This window comes from Bufo bufo, chromosome 7 (genome assembly GCF_905171765.1).
Source record: "Bufo bufo chromosome 7, aBufBuf1.1, whole genome shotgun sequence".
NCBI lineage: Eukaryota > Metazoa > Chordata > Amphibia > Anura > Bufonidae > Bufo > Bufo bufo.
The window spans coordinates 184,156,349-184,171,737 of NC_053395.1; positions in this window are offsets into that span (position 1 = coordinate 184,156,349).

Genomic DNA, 15,389 nt, shown 5'->3' on the forward strand with positions numbered 1-15,389 from the left:
ACAAATTGCCTTTTACTTTTTATCCTGATCACAAGCTTTGTTCAAAGCCCCTGGTTGTCACTTCTTTTCTTCGGCAAAAAAAAATAAAAAATCATATAAAATATTTTCAGAACTCATTAACAATGTAACTATTTGGTTTCCAACCTCCATACAAAGGAGGGGGTATTAAGTGAGAAGCTTTGGGATCTTTTCATTAAAAGCTACAAAAATATACCATTAACAATGCTTAACAATACGGTCATAATTTGCCGTGGTCTGAATAAGCCACCTAACGTGTTGATTTTAATGTCAATTTCCTTTAGTTTTAATTTGAGCGAGGCCGGGTGTCCAGCATAGTCTCATGTCATTTATATTGTACAAATTGGGTCTTGTATTGTAATTATAGACATATCTAAACCATTTCATAATAGGCAGTCACTCTGGAAAATATCGGTGTAACAACATTTATCCCGAGGGCGCCATTGAAAATAAACTGAAATAAGCACAGCGCCGGTTTCTTCCACATGAAATGTATGTACAAGACTTTGCGTTCACCATTTACTTTTGCTCAAATGAGTATTACCGTTTCTACGAATAAGGCTCCATGAACACTGCCGTGTCTGTACTTCGGGCCGCAATCAACGGACCTGCAAAATACGGGAACCTTTCATATGCAATCGGAAAGGACTATTCTCGTCCACAATACGGACCAAATTAAAATACGTTCTGTAATTTGCAGAATGGCCACATGGAGCCACAAAAAAACACGGATGGGGGCATGGCTCCATGGAAATGAATGGGTCTGTATGCCCATCCGCCCAAAAAATGCAGATAGCAGACGGATGAAAAATACAGTCGTATTGGACTTAAGCATATTTCTGGTAAATTGAAATGATTAATTTTCCGATATACTTGCTGGTTTTTAAGATCTCTGCTTGCATTCGTTAAAGGGTTCACCTGAGATGCCTGTGCGTCCGGCACTTCTGTGATGACATGTCGTGCATTCGGCACATGATCCCAGCCAGCAGCACGTGCGCGAGTTTGAATGTACGGCACGTGATCCCGGAAGTGGTGGCCGCACGGGATTGTGCGGCATCTCGGTTAACCCCTTTAAATAAGAATCTTCATTCTTTATGTACTCTTTTAAATGACTATAGAGAAACTTATGGGGAAATGGCTGGAAAAAAAAGCATGCCTAGATCATACTACTTTTAAAAAAAAAAAACACAACCGTGATCCAAGAAAAAAAAACACCAAAATTAGTACACATACCACAAAAATGCAGTATTTGAGGCTGAAACTGGTTGAACTTCAGTACTGGGCACTGCAACACTTTTATGAATGTAGCTGTGCTGGGTACTGCAGTGAAGAAGCTGCATTCATATATTGATGGCCTTTCCTAAAGAAAGCAAAACGTGGCCACAAGAGGAAAAAGGCGCTCATAGGGTGAGTATGTTAAAGAAAGCCTCTAAACACAGGAAGTATGGTACTGCTCACCTGTTTTTGTTGCACCTAATATTGGTCGCAACCACAATGAAGGCGAATAGGGGCGATTAGATCTAGCTGGTTGGTGCTGCCGATTTCGTCCGTATTCTCCTTTGGCGGGGGCCAGGCCGCCGTCTGGGTCAGCAAATATGGTAAGTTTCCACTTGACTGGGGAGGTCGAGTGGAGAGGTGGGCCATAGGCGCAAAAACGCAACCAGAGATATTCAAATCAGTAGGTTTTTATTGAGACAACGCGTTTTGGAGTTCTGCGGACCTCTTTTTCAAATCTAAAAGATATACATACAGTAATGTAAAATCAGACCACAATGACGGGTGCAAAAGTTTGGAAAAGCGAAAAATACAAGAATTGAAACTACCAAAGAGGGAATAAAAGGAGTAATAATAATAATAATAATAATATGACCGTCACGTGGAAAGTCATTCAGGCTAAACTTGGATATATATGTGCCTTCATCATCTAGCAATCTCCTGAATCGCTTCTATCATAGGCTCACTAACTACAGCAACATTATACCATTCACACCATACAAGTGACACAACAGTGGTATTACATCACCCCATCTGTGCTTTCCAGAGCGATAATTTTCTATCAGTCAATTGTTATAGGTACGCGCTACTTCTTTATTGTTATATACCCTATCTGTGAATAGGTTTTAGCGCATATGAAGTTTATATGTATATGTACTTTAGAACAGTTATTAATCACCATCCTCTTTTAAACGCCAGCTTTTATCTTTATATCTGTCATCCTAAATTGGCGCTGTTTTATCCTTTTATCCACTTATTTATTCATCCATCCATTTATATATCCAAGTTTAGCCTGAATGACTTTCCACGTGACGGTCATATTATTATTATTATTATTATTATTATTACTACTCCTTTTATTCCTTGGTAGTTTCAATTCTTGTATTTTTCGCTTTTCCAAACTTTTGCACCCGTCATTGTGGTCTGATTTTACATTACTGTACATTACTGTATTTTACATTACTGTACTGTATGTACATCCGTGTTTTGCGGATCCGCAATTTGCGGACCGCAAAACACACAACGGTCGTGTGCATGAGGCCTTAGTCTGAGAATCAGCCGTGAGAGGGCTGCATCCTGCATTACCCAGACTGAACACTGCTTCTCTGATCGGAACTTACAGCATCATAATGATGCTATGAGTTCCTGCCCCGCCATAGGTGTACTGTACTGTACTGACATAATGCCATGAGTGCAGTACAACAGAGCCGCAGTCCGGCAAGAATTGACAGCATCATGTCATTATGATGCTGTGAGTTCTGGTCAGAGGAGCAGTGTTCGGTCCAGAACGTGCAGTCCTCACATGGAGCGTGTTTCCCTAATCAAACACTGGCCATAGGAACATCTCCACCAGCTGAGCTTATATATACACTGGGCCTAAAATGGAACCAATGTCCCCAATAGTGTCCACATAAATACCGCCCTTTAATGTCAAGCTGAGTAGGCTAGCCTAGGACAGCTGTGTACCAGAGTGGAACCATTTATACCATCCAGCCATTTAACATTTTTCCCCTTATGAAATACTTAAGGAGCTCATTGAAGGCGCAGTTACCTATATAACGACCTTTATGCGCAGTGACAGTGGCCACAAAAACTGTAAATGCCGCCACGTAGCAGTAGAAAGTCCAAAGCGCGTGTGATTACCAGCAGAGTCCGGCATCTTACTACAGGGTCCGAGTGAGCTTGAATAGATTTTGGGACTTTTTGGCCCCTTTCACACGATCGTGATGGATTGGCTCCAGATGCGTTCAGTGAAACTCGCACCATTTTACAATCGAGTTCAGTTAGTTTTGTCTGCGATTGCGTTCAGTTTTTTCCGCGCGGGTGCAATGCGTTTTGATGTGTTTTTCACGCGCGTGATAATAAACTGAAGGTTTACAAACAACATCTCTTAGCAACCACTTGCTTGCGGACGCAATGCATTTTTCACTGAAGCCCTATTCACTTCTATGGGGCCAGGGCCGCGAATATAGAACATGCTGCGTTTTTCACGCAACACAGAATTGATGCGTGAAAAAAAAAAAAAAACGCTCATGTACACAGACCCATTGAAATGAATGGGTCAGGATCCAGTGCTGGTACTATGCGTTCACGTCACGCATTGCACCAGAGCGGGAAAACTCGCTCGTGTGAAAGAGGCCTTTCTGCGACGTCATTGTCAATAAATCCAGCGGGAAAAAAGGATCCTCACTTCCACACCAAAAAACACCTCTAAATAGCCTCCCATTTATTTGAATAGGAGGCAGCACTTGGAAAAAAAACAGCACCCTGCTCTATCTTAGCGCGGAATCCGCGCTGATTCTCCCATTGAAATTAATGGGAAGCTGGAAAAAAAACGTACAAGTCCGCAGATTGGTGGCAAAAACCAGAATCTGAAAATGCAGCTTTGTATTGAGGTAAACATCCATTGGTAAAAAAAACAAAACAAAAAAAAAAACAAAGACGTGTTGAAAAACCACATCAACAACACAAGAAAAAACACAAAAAAAAAGGCGCCGAAAAAAAACCCACATACTGTATTTTGTAGGCGGATTTCAAAATCCATTGTGTGAACATACCCTAAGGCCTCACGCATGCAACCACATTTTGTATCTGTGTCAGATCCATATTTTTTCGCGGACTGTACACTGGTCCATTTATTTCTATGGGTCCGCAAAAGAAAAAAAAAGGGTCAGCACACGGATGTCATCTGCGTGCTGTCCGCATCCGTGTGTCCGTTCCGCAAATTATAGAACGTGTCCTATTCTTGTCCGGACAAGAATAGTCATTTCTAGTAATGGGAGTGAGAAAAATGCGCCTTGAAAGAGTCCGTATTTTGCACATCCGTGGTTTTTTAAACCACAATACAGATGAGGCCTAAATGACACACTTCTACTATTCCAAAACAGTTCTCCCAGTGTTCCAGTAGGGGGTGCTGTTGCTTTACCAATGCACACATAGGACACGACGGCTGGTAATAATGGACTAGTAGTTAGTGGTGAAAACGTTTTAAAATACAACACAAACTCAATAAATCACTAATAGGAAAGAAGTTTTTCAGGAACAGCAGCTCATTTGGGTCATGTGGCAGTGCACGCAGTTCATGATCTTAGCAGGAAATATGAGGACATCAAATGATATATACTGAGAACTCATTTGGCTGGGAACGGCCGTATTCACACTTACAGATTTGGGATTTCTATTTGTTCTGTACAGAAAAGGTCCACAATAAGCTAATGTTAGTCTATGGAGGTCTGTTTCTGGCGCACTGCATCACTTACAATACAAGGTGTGCACCATGGTGGCTGTTTTCTCCCTACAGAGGTGAATGGAGCTGCTTGGATATGTATTTTTCTATCTAAATGGTACAATACAGATTCAAATATGTATCTGGATAAGGAAAACTATGGAGAAAATAAGCACAGAAACAGAGGTAAAATACTGAGATAAATGCAGACAGAACTATCCGGAATTCTAATGTGGATGACACCAAGGAATGTATTGAGGATTGATTTTTATACTTTTATATCATTTTTATATAAAACTAATCGTAGGCCGTGTACGGACTCCAGCCGTATGGTGCCTCCATGACACATGTTATTCCCATAAAATTACAGAACTCTCTCTTCTCTCTCTATCTCTCCCTCTATATGTAGTGTTATACACAAATATCCTGATATAAATATAAAACAAAATAAAAACTATACAAATATGATATTGCTATAATCGTATTGAAATGCAGAATTAGGACGTCATTAGTGTTGAGCAAATCTTCGATCCAAATATTAAGATAAATTCGATTCGCTGCAAAGCCGAGTTTCCTCGTGCTTCGTGGTAACGAATCGATTTTACCTGAAATAGTGTAAAAAAAAAAATACTTACCGTATCCATTTGCTCGCAACGGGCTTGCCACTGCCATCTTGCTTGAAGATCTTGCACAAAATTCTGTGCGCAGTGACGTATGACTTCACCACGCTGGCCGGCGTGATGATGTCATCACGGGCCGCGCAAGATTTCACGCCAGATCTTCAAGCAAGATGGCGGCAAATGTATGATTTTTTATTTTTTATTTTACACTCTGATATTTATATCAGATGCTGTGATCAGCTATGAGGGGTACAATGACGAGGAGCAGCGCAATCGCCGCTCCCTGTTATTGTACCCACTACTTACATACTTACAAATTTGTAAAATTCGGCGAAGAAGCCGAATCGAATTTTTGAATAATTCGCTCATTTCTAGACGTCATGTCATTTTTAGCGCACAAACGCTGTAATATAAAAACCCAAAACCCAATCGTATTTTTGATCTGTGTTTGATCCGCATTTTTTGCAAAGCGCACACAGACTTATTCATTTCTATGGGTCCGCAAAAAAAACCAACAGCACACGGACCTGTCCTATTCTTGTCCATTTTGTCCTTTTTTACAGATGGTCCCATGAAAATTGTGGGATGCACACAGACCACATCCGTACAGATGCGGCAATGTGCAAGAGGCCTAAAGCCACCCACACACAAGTGCGGGTGAACGCACATAAGATCTGCACGAATTTCCGCACCAAAATACACAATTTCTAACAGTGGTTTTTGGTGCGGATGTGATGCAGTTTTGCCACAGATTATTGGAAAACGGTAAAATCCACAGCTAAAGTGAAAACACAATTGACATGCTGCAGCTTTGGAAATCCGCATGGCAGGTCAATATCTGCACAGGAAAAATCCGCAAAGTGAGGTTGATAGTATTGTACTAAACTGCAGTTTCTCTGCATGCAAATGTGTGCATGTGGCCTAAGAGTTCAGCTAGGCAGTGAGGGATATGTCTGATGACCAGCTTGCTGACTGTTTCAAGTCAGCAACCGGCAGATGTGTAGATGTATGGCATGTGACCACTGCAGCCAATCATTGTTCTCGGTGTTAGACAGGTATATGGCACATGACCGCTGCAGTTTCTAATCAAACAGCACCACGGAGAATGATTTTTTTTCTTTTAGTCTATTGGAGGGCTTTTATTCTAGGGGAGTTGTCTGGAGATATACTTAAAGGCTCTGTACACCTTCAGGGACATTATATATATATTTTTTATCGCATTTTACTCATTTTGAAGTACAAAAATCATTTTTTCAATTGGTCTTTATTAAAAATAGTGAGATGTTCTGTCACAAAGGGTTAATTGTTTTTCTAACTGTGCGACTGGTACTTTCACTTTGTGCCATCTAATAAACCTTATCTCTAAACTACTAAGAGATCATAAACACTTATATAAGCCACATTCATATGAGTAAGATAAGGATTGAGCCATAATGACCGTTTATAAGGTCAGAGAGCATAGATAAGTAGCCCGTCAGCTCCCTGCCTGACGGGAGAGAGAGAAAATTCAGATCCTGCTAATAGAGCATGTCAGCTCTGTACAGAGAAAAGGACTCCATATTTTAAATGAAGACCAATTGAAAAAATGATTTTGACTTAATTTTGATAATGAGTACAATGCAGGTGTCCATAGCCTTTAAAGTGAAGGATTATCTCTAGAAATCAGATCTGTGGGGGACCCATAACACTAAATGTATCCATTGTGGGTGGTGCATTGAAAGGAAAGATTGTGCAACCATATGAGCAGCCAGGAGCTGTGGTTCTTGATGCACATTGTGTACTGACCCATGTATCATTTACACCTTCACTTTATTCAGAACAGTCCACAGCATCACAAACAGTCTAATAGTCTCTATGCAGTCAAAAGTTCTCTTTGTGAGGCCCTTTGTTGCCAAACATGAGCCCAATGAACTAAGACAGAATCAGCATGTGCATGAGGAGCCTACAAATCCTGCTTTAAAAAAAATGTGTTTTGTTTTTTATTTCTGTGACACCCCGTTTATGAAGTTAACTGCACTGATTATTCTGCCTCCTCTCCTCCATTGTGCACAGATGTGGATTACTTTGCTTCATTATAAAGAATAATGGTTATAGATTTATATGCAGAACTGGTTTTGTTTGGTCTTTGATTGGCAACATTTACACAATCTGAACCATTCATTACATTTCAAGCATGTTAACTTCTACGTTTCTGATCATTAAAAAAATAATTTTTAGAAATTTGCATTTTGTGTTTCATAATCACGTTTTTTTCTAACAAATTAGAATTGCACCCAAATGAAGTTGGGGATTGGTGGAGAGCTGCGGTGATGGTTGACCTTCTGAAAGTTTCTCCCATCTGCACATTGGATCTTTGGAGCTCATCCAGAGTGACCACTGGATTCTTGGTCACCTCTCTTACAAAGGCCCTTCTCCCCTACTTATTATGGTGGGGCGGCATGCTCTAGGAAGAGTCCTGGTTGTTCCAAACTTCTTCCATTTATGAATTATGGAGACCGCTGTGCTCTAGGGAACTGTCAGCGCAGCAGAATATTTTGTGCCCTTCTCTTGATCTGTGCCTCCACACAATCCAAGTGTCACCACTTGTCACAAACTGAGCAGCATGGAATCCTTGAATTGAGAGATCACTCTGGCAGATTGCTACACATCTATGCCAAGATGTCAGCACTGTTCACCGTTGCATGTCCCAGTGGTTGCGAGAACAACGATGAACTGGAATGACAGCAAAAGATGGACAGAGGACCTCTGCGTGAACGGATCGTCTGATTAGAAGAATGACGTGTAGTGATCCATTTTGTACTGAAAGTGAAATGGACGTCACATCCCAAGCCTAGAGTGGAAAATAGTGTCTACACAAAACATTAGAATGCATCTCTATGACATTGGGCTACAAGCCAGACATCTAGCTACAGGTTTTCCATTGACCTCACTCCACCGCTCTCAAAGGCTATCATGGTACACAGCAAGATGGCAATGGAGGCTGGAATGGAGGTCTGTCCTCCTCAGTAATGAGTCCAACTTTTGTCTTGGATGCAATAATAGCCAGAGATAGGTCTGGAGACTAAATGGGCAACGCTATGAAGAGGCCTTCACAAAGAAACGCAAAACTGGTCCTACCCCTGGGATGATAGTGTGAGGTGGCATAATGTACGGTACTAGACCCCTCTAGTCTTCACTTCAAGTACACTAACAGCTCGGCGTTACATTGATTTGGTTATGGAACCAGTGGTACAGCCATTTCTCTAAAGTGTCCCAGAAGCTGTTTATCAACAAGACAACACTGTGAGCAGCCTGCGAGGTCTAAATTGCTACCATGGCCTGCAGCGTCTCTGGACTTGTCTCTCATCAAGCACATCTAGGACATCATTGGTCAGCAGTTGCAAAGAGAGCTGCCAGCCGCAGATCTTGATGATCTTCGTGCCCAAGTGCATTCAGCATGGCAGAACATTCCTCAGATGATCAATAACAACCTACTTGATATGTGTAAATATATATAATCATCGTTACAAAATTCTGTCAATCTCACCATTATTTTTGCAAATAGGGCCATTCTGCCTGTAATTATCTTGTGGATACACCCTCTAGTGCGATCGATCCTGCATCTACCTTGAGTCTTTAATACAAGGCTTTCATGCTACAACTTCAGAAAATTTGAGAAGCAAGAATAAATGCAATTAAAATATGACAGGAAACAACAAAGAACTAAGAGCTGACAAAGAAGTACAATATATAAGCTGGTGAGATAGCCCACAGAGTGATGCTATGAGACAATATCTAGCCTGCACATTACCCTATGGTGGGAGTTTGTCACTTGTATCTACGCTCATGGTGGATTGACAGAGTCTATTACTAGAGAAGGAGGTCCCTCACTGGGGAAGTCTATTGATAAGGCTGAGCGACAGCATCTAAAAAGAGTGTGTGTGTTGCTTTAGGACCCGGCACATCCACCTTTCACATAGTCAGCCTTCAGAATTCAGTAGGCACCATGTAATGCTTTATTTCCCCTGTGGGAGCGCTGCAGAGGAATTAAACAGTGCAGGAATTACAGTTGATCTTTGGAGCTCCCAGCAGTGATCCTCTATTGCAGGGAATGACACAGTTGGCCAGACGTAGGATATTATTATATTAGTAGGATGAAGAACAAAGAATTAGAAAAGGTAGCTGTGGCGATGCTGCAAGAAGGGGAGCAGATGGTTTTATTCTTGAAGACAACTTGGCTTTATTGATAAGTAGTTGATGCGTTTCGGGGTCTGACCAACCCCGTCTTCAGGTCCAACCCCGAAACGCGTTGTCTACTCATCAATAAAGCCAAGTAATAAGACCATGTGCTCCCCTTCTTGCAGCGCTGCCACAGCTCTCTTTTCTAATTCTTTGTTTTTCAGCAAGCGTACCAGAATGCAGTGCCGGTGGCAGGGCGTGCAGCACCAAGCACTCCTTTCAATATATGCAAATGGGGTTTTTGTGCATCTAGCAGAACACTTTCCGGTTGAGAGTCTTTCCCTGTCCCAATACATCTCGATCCTGCACACTTGGCATACATATGCCCCAAAAGCCTCATATGTGAAATGTCTGCCTATTAGATATTAATTGTATAACCTAGAAATATGTAATAAAAGTTTATCCTCAGAATATATAGATACACCATATTTTTCACTTTATAAGACGCACCTGATTATAGGATGCCCCTAGGTTTTAGAGGAGGAAAATCAGAAAAAAAAATTCATCTGATTTCATATCAGACCCCAATCTTCATCAGACCTCAGATCAAACCCCCCAATTTTCATTAGACTCCCAATCTTCATCAGACCTCAGTTCAGATCCCCCAATCTTTATCAGACCCCATAATCAGACCCCTAATCTTTATCAGACCCCCAAACTTTATCAGACCTCAAATCAGGCCCACAATCAGACTCCCAATCTTTATCAGACCTCAGATCAGACCCAAAACTTTATCAGACCTCAGATCAGGCCCAAAATCAGACTCCCAATCTTTATTAGATCCCCAATAAGACTACCAAACTTTATCAGACCTCAGATCAGACCCCAAAACTTTATCAGACCTCAGATCAGACATCCCAGTCTGTCACCGCCAGCTCTCTGAGAAGGTCTGGCAGACGTTCTTCTGTACCTCTTGCATGATGTTCTTTGTTTTGGTTTCACTTTGTCATCTCCTTTCCTTCTCTCAGCTGTCACCTATTTACACTAATTGTCTCCCTTTATATTCCCTCCCATACTGCCTCACTTTGCGGTTTATACTACTTCCTGGATTGAAGTGTTCACTGCTGGAGACTTCTGTTACTGCTTGTTCAGATAAGTCCTTTCATGTATTGTGTTTCCTTGCTGGCTTGATTCTAGGTGACCCTGACTCCCTCTGTATTAAGTGCAGGGAGCCGGTGGTCGTGTCCCCTCACTATATAGGGTTTTCAGGTGTCACACAGTCTAGGTACGAGGGCATGCAATCGTCTACCTCTGAGACCCTTGTATGTGCTTAGCAGTCAGGGTGAGCTCTTAGGGTTTTATAGGGGTCACCTTTATGCTCCTTAGTTTGGGATCAAGCCAGTCGGATGTTTATCCATAACTTCCAGCTATCTGCAACATCATCCTTGACATTGTCTTTATGAGACCCCAAATAAGACTCCCAATCGTTATTAGACCTCAGATCATATGCCTCCTGCATACTAATGAGCGTTTCCATAATAGAAGTGCTCATTAGTATTTACTTTATAAGACGTACTGCCGTTTCTTCCCTACCACTCCCAAACAAAGTGCATCTTATAAGGCGAAAAATAAGGTACTTTATAATGGATAAACCAATGTGACAGAAATGTAAATTTTGTAAAAGATTAGTAAAGGAAAACAATGCTAGGATTACTTTTTTTTTCCTAGAACCCTCCACCCATAAACAGAATAAAAAGCAATCAAGATTCATGTACCGTAATTCAAAATGGCATTCCGAATGAGGTGATGCAAACCAAATTTTATGATATTTTTTTTAATAAAAGTTTTTGTATGGTGCAAAAGTAGCAAAACATAAAAGCCTAGAGATACTAACCCACAGAATTACCATAAGTAATAATGTTATTTATGCTGACTGGTGTGCAATGCAAAATTTATGATGCAAAAAATAATGGCAGAATTGCTGATTTTTCCTTATTCCCCGATAAGTTATATGTACCCAAATACTGGGACACTGAAAAATACAACCCACCCTATAAAAAAGCCCTCATATGGCTATGTCAAGTTATGGGTGAAACAAAGTCATTAAAAAGTCCCCTCTCCTGACACGTCCGTTTTAGTAACTGCTTGCAATCTCCACGTAATAACAATTCTAAATCACATATTCTTATGACTCTATGATGTGTCATTCCTATATTATTCCTGCTAGAAGTTATGACTGAATTACTAGCAGTCTGCAAGGAAGGGTCCAGAGGAGCGTTACCAGTTGAGAAGTGTCCTTGTACAGTCTGACACCTGCAGCACTGATTGGATAGTGTCAGACTGTGCAGGGACACCCCCCCCCCCCCCCCCCAACTAGTAACACTCATTGCAAACTGTTAGCAATTCATTCATAACTTCTAGCAGGAATAATAAAGGAATGGTACTACATAGAGTCATAAAAATAGATGCTCCAGAATTGTGATTACATGGGGAATGCTAAAACAGACTTGTCAGGAGAGGTTATATTCCCTCTTTAAGGCCTAAAATAGCCAGGTCACTAAGGGGTTAAGTACTCTTTTGATTTTAGGTGGTAACACCTTTGTATTTTGCATTGGTTTTAGTGCATTAGTCACCCTGAGACGTCACTTTCTCAAGTCCCGGGAATATTGGATCGAGCCACAGAACGGCTGCCTACCGTGTGTAGGTGAGGAATGCCCTTTAATTCCAGTTAAAAATCACTTGTCAGTCACTAACAAACAAAGATGGCCGACGCCACAAAAGCACTTAGGAAAATGGGAATACGGTTGATGCGATAAAACATTTATGTTGATGTCTTAAACATAATAACACTGCTTTATGTAAGAGTGACAGACCCAATTTCCGATTTTCCGCACACATTTGAATCGCACATTGTCCCTGAGCAGCCGGTCAGCAGCAGTGAGTAAACACACAGCAGCATGTAAGTGCCTGAAATGGGAATCGTTCCGAGGAACACATGAATGATGTCGCTGTGCATTTTTCTTCAGACAGCGATTCAATTATTCCTCGGTCTCCAATGAGTCTCAGATAATAAGAAATATCACATGGAGCACCGACGCCGTTCCAGCAAGGATATGAGACCATGAGGTATAATGCTTCCTAATAGTGTCATGGAGCTGCACACTGAAGCTGCCATTTTGTTACTTGATCCAATAATATCTGGCCAATCAGCTCTTTAGTGTCACGGTCATATTGGTGTTTGACCGTGACGCGGTTGCCGTGCAGACTGGCTGCCAGGGGCAACGTGTAGTTTGTGGTTTGCACGTGCACTTCCCCTTTAAGGTGTGCTTCCCTGCTGTTTGGTGAGCAAGGGGTTAATCTTCTGGCTAGTGGGGATTAAGGTGTTTCCTGGGTGTGGCCACAAGCTTGATATAAACCTGTGGCTTGCTGGCTGGGTGTAGTTGTACTACAGCCTTGCTTGGTGTTGGAGCTTTGCTCCCTTTACCCTCACTTGTTGTATGTGTGGTGTGGGTTTATGTTCTGGGTGTGTGTAGCGTTTTGTTGGTTGTTACATGTCTGGGCTGTTGTTGGTGTTGGTCCTTGCATGTATGCTATACGTTACCCTGTATGTTGATACCTCTGAAAGGGGGCTGGTTTCCCGGAGGGGTGAACCATATGTCTGGATGCAGTGCTGCCTGGGGCTGCCGTGCCCCTTGCTGTATGGGGCCCAGGCAGTATCAGGTGTGCTGGATACCTGTGTGTGGTGTTGTTTGTACGGAGTCCTGTTTGGTGTGTGGGCTCCTGTACGTATGCATGGGTTCCAGTCGTTGTGGCAGCGGCAGGTAAGTGAGTTTTCCGGTGTTCTTACCTGCCGATCCAGATGCTGCATATGGTCATTTCCCTTCCACCTGTTACTAGACAGCTGGAGACTCTGGTTTGCCTGAGTCCCTGAGGAACCGGTTATCTCCTATTCCTGACCCCTATGCCAGGGACCGTCAGGGTCAGCAGAAGCCAGGTTCCAGTGCATGAGCCCTCCCACCTTCAGGGTTTGCTCATGCGGTCAGGAGATCACGGTCAGGATTAGGGCGGCTGTAGATTGTGGCCTGCTCCCTTCACTGGCCTAGTAACAGTTTCTATTATACGGTGGGGGGTTTCCCCCACCCCCACTGTGACACTTAGGAACCGGTGATAAATTAAGGACATGTCGAAGGACACGATCTTTGGTCTATTAGGTCAGGATCTTAAAAATGCTAATGTTTAGTGCTCCTTAAATGCATTTTATGAACCCAAATCATGCGTATCATGAAAAGTGGTTGGTAAAGGACAGATACAGATATACATTTTATAGAGGAAAGTATTAGGACACGCCACTCAATCCTTTCATTCAGCCCCATTGCCACAGGTGTATAAAATCCAGCTCCTAGCCATGCAGAATGTCTTTATCAACATTAGTGATAGAATCGCTTGTTCAGTGAATTCCAGCATAGTCCTGTACTAGGATGTCACCGCTGTTTCTAAAATGTCTTCCCTCGTAGATATTCCACCAACAACCGTGAGTGGTATTATTTAGGAATCACGGCAACTCAGCCACAAAGTGGAGACCACTTGAGGTCTGTTTCACACTTGCGTTGTTGTTTCCCGGTATTGAGATCCGGCAGAGGATCTCAATACTGGAAACAAATGTTTCCATTTAGTCCCCATGCATTCTGAATGGAAAGAGATCCGTTCAGGATGCATCATGATGTCTTCCGTTCCGGCAGCATTCCGTTTTGTGACTGCAAGCTGCGGTTTTGCGTCCGGTCATAAAAACGGAAAAAAACTGATCCATCACTAAAATAATATGTCAGTGGTGACGGATCCGTCACCCATTGACTTTCAATGTATTTAGTGACGGATCCGTTATTTTTTGGTTTTGATTTCACACAATTGCAACCTAATGGAACGGATGCATCCTGATGTGTAAAATCAAAATGGAACCGTTTAATTCTGGTATTGAGATCCTCTGCTGGCTCTCAATACCAGAATCAACAACGCAAGTGTGAAATGGACCTAAAGTTAGAGAGCAAGGTCGCCTAGTGCTGAGGAGCATAGTGCATATAATTCACCAACTCTCTGCTGACTCCATAACTGCAGAATCTAAACCTCCTCTGGCATCAACATCAGCACAAAAACTGCGCTGTGTCGGGAGCTTCCGTGCAGCTGCATGCAAGCAGCACAATGCCAAGCGCTGGATGGAGCGGTGTAAAGCACTTCACCACTGGACTATGGAGCAGTGGAAACGTGTTCTGTGGAGTAATGAATCACGCTTCTCCGTTTATCAGTCTAATGGATGAGCCTAAATTTGGGGAATGCCAGGAGAACGTTACCTGCCCGACGGCATTGTGCCAGCTGTAGATTTTGGTAGAGGAGAGATAAAGCTATGGTGTTGGCCTGGGTCCCTTAGTTCCAGTGAAGGGAAATCTGTTCACTTGAATGGAGCTTAGCCCCGCCCAGTCCAGTTGATACTAGTCGTGACGTCACTGGGCCGGCGGTAAACAGTGAGAAGGCCGCGGCGCTCCTGGAGCACCGCTGCCTTCTCAAACAGCTGGTCGGTGGGGGTCCCGGGTGTCGGACCCCCACCGATCAGATGCTGATGATCTATCCAGAGGATAGATCATCAGTTTAAACAAACTGCAGAACCCCTTTAATGCTTCGAGGAAAGAAGACATTGTGGACAATTGCATGTTTCCAACTTTGTGGGAACATGTTCCAGCATGACTGTGCCCCAGTGCGCAAAGCAGGGTCCATAAAAGTCTGGTGTGGAAGAACTTGACTGACCCTTTTGGGATGAACTAGAATGGAGATTGCAAGCCAAGCAGAGCGTTCATGTGTTCTTAATGTGAAAAGTGGTATAA